The sequence below is a fragment of the Salmo salar genome, unplaced genomic scaffold (genome assembly GCF_905237065.1).
Source record: "Salmo salar unplaced genomic scaffold, Ssal_v3.1, whole genome shotgun sequence".
NCBI lineage: Eukaryota > Metazoa > Chordata > Actinopteri > Salmoniformes > Salmonidae > Salmo > Salmo salar.
This window is the reverse complement of record NW_025550766.1, coordinates 14,833-16,899: the sequence shown is the minus strand read 5'-3', so window position 1 is coordinate 16,899 and position 2,067 is coordinate 14,833. Positions and strand designations below refer to the sequence as shown.

The following is a 2,067-nucleotide window of genomic DNA, read 5'->3' as shown; positions in this document are numbered from 1 at the left end:
TTAAAATCACACAATTTAGCTCTGTCCCTCAGTCTACACTCAACCCTGTCACGCCAAATAAACTCTGCCAATAAAAATGGTCAGTCCACCCTTATGTGACATCATTAACAGGAAATGACATCATTCAACAATGTTCAACTGCATGTTACAGAAACAGGCAAGTAATCACATGCTTTTTATCTGTATTTTTTTTTAATGTCAGGTGGAGATCGTCGAGCTGACCAACTCAACCCCGTTACATTAAATAAAGATGGAAAACTAGTACTTATCAAAATTATACTTTAACCCATATAAATATACAATCTATTAATTTCATGCACACCATGTGGTCTGAGCAGAGGCCATTTTGAGGCAAAAAACTCAACCCCGTCACGTTTCAATGTAATGGGGTTGTAAACCTGTGACAGGGTTGAGTTATTTACTTTATATATGAATATTGCAAGAAATATATTTTAAGGCAGGTAGCCTAGCGGTAGGAGAGTTGGGCACGGCTCTTAACTTCAGTTGTTCCTTTAACAGTGATATCAGTGATGCACAGGAGCTTAACAAAGTCCTCCATGAGACAAACACATCAGTGAAGCTATTCTTTGTGAAGGGTGCCGATGTTGAATGTGCAATGGAGATGATGCCAAGCCCGATAAAAGCGGTGCCCTCCACCATAAGAATACACCAGGTCATCACCCTTGCTCCTGGTGTGCTGATGTCTCGTGATGTAGTATTGGACTAAAACAGCTCCCATACATCACAAAAAATGTCTAATTTGCAGGACCGTTTTGGGAGTGGGTGGTTTGTTTGGTTTTGGAGCAAGAATAGTGTTATGGTGCCATGACCTACCTGAACAGCAGAGGGCGCTGTCTTTGGCCTCTCCAGGTGGGCTGGAGACTTGGCTGGCAAGGGTCTGGGGGATGGACACCTGGATGCTGGGGGCCTGGTTGGTGAGGGCCTGTGGGCTGGCACTGTGCAAGTATGGCATCATGTCCCCACAGAGGGTGGAGAGCCTCAGCTCCGAAGGAAACAAAAGAGGAGCCTCCAGCTTCTCCAACCCCCCAGGTCCTCCAAACCTCTTCAGATGCAGAACCAGCACACTGCCCAGAGACAGAGAGGAAGAGAGATGAACAGACAGACAATGAAACCAGTCAACAAAATGACAGATGAGTGAAATGTGTTCGGTGGTGCTCATCCCTAAGTCCTACAACCCGCTCAGGAAGGTAACTACTCCTAAAGGCTCAGGACACAATGACCACTCATTTTATTAAACACTGCTAGTCCTATGAGAGGTTATAAAGGGACAACTCACAGAGGCAGTGTGTGGAACTGCTCCACCTTTGAGGCGTGGAGGCCTTTACAGCCCTCTCATGTGAATTCAAGCTTTTTGCCCTGGGTTAGAAACAAAAGCATTACAAAATGAATGATACCACTACAATAATAACCTGGGTAACTTTAAAAGCAAGTGCTAGGCTGCTCAGCAAGGTGCACTCAGGGCTGAAGTCCAATGAGAGGTGGTTGTAGTCCTCTCTGGTGGATGACTCGCGCCCACAGCTTCAGAAGCAGGACAAAGAGAAGAAAAATGCATCAGGTATGTTTCTGTTTCAGGTCTCTAAAATGTGTCTGTTATGCCATGTGTTTCGTAATATTATTTGTAGAAAGATCATGTTCCCAGTAGATACATTACAACCAATGGGAGCTCTTACCTGGTACATGTGCGCACCGACACAAGCTGGAACTCCAGCTGGGAAACAGGGCAGGTATAGCTCACCCCGAGTGTCTTCAGTATCATGCCCTCCTCCTTCAGCTGGCACAGCATATTCACAAGGAACTCGTGTAAGGCGTCCTATGATGAGGAAGAGAAAGAAATGTACCAAGATAAAAGCAAATGATGAAGAGAAAATGAACCCTTGCAAAAGAGCGCTCGTACACAAGAGAGTAGTACCTCAGTTACCTGTTGCGTGTCACCCAGATACTTCAAATCATATCCCAACAAGGAGTACTTGACCTTCCACATCAGGTCTGCTTTTGAGGCCTGGTTTGCGCCACTGTCAGGTAGACCCGAACGGTGCACATCTGACA

General features: G+C 45.5%; 1 long non-coding RNA gene across 1 annotated transcript; it reads right to left on the bottom strand.

Moving 5' to 3' along the window:
- Positions 1-864: 864 nt before the first annotated feature.
- LOC123740001 (uncharacterized) lies at positions 865-1,816 on the bottom strand. The gene is made up of 3 exons (XR_006768099.1): positions 1,692-1,816; positions 1,298-1,539; positions 865-1,085 (listed from the first exon to the last, which is right to left on the bottom strand). It is a non-coding gene; the product is annotated as an uncharacterized lncRNA (long non-coding RNA).
- Positions 1,817-2,067: the final 251 nt, after the last annotated feature.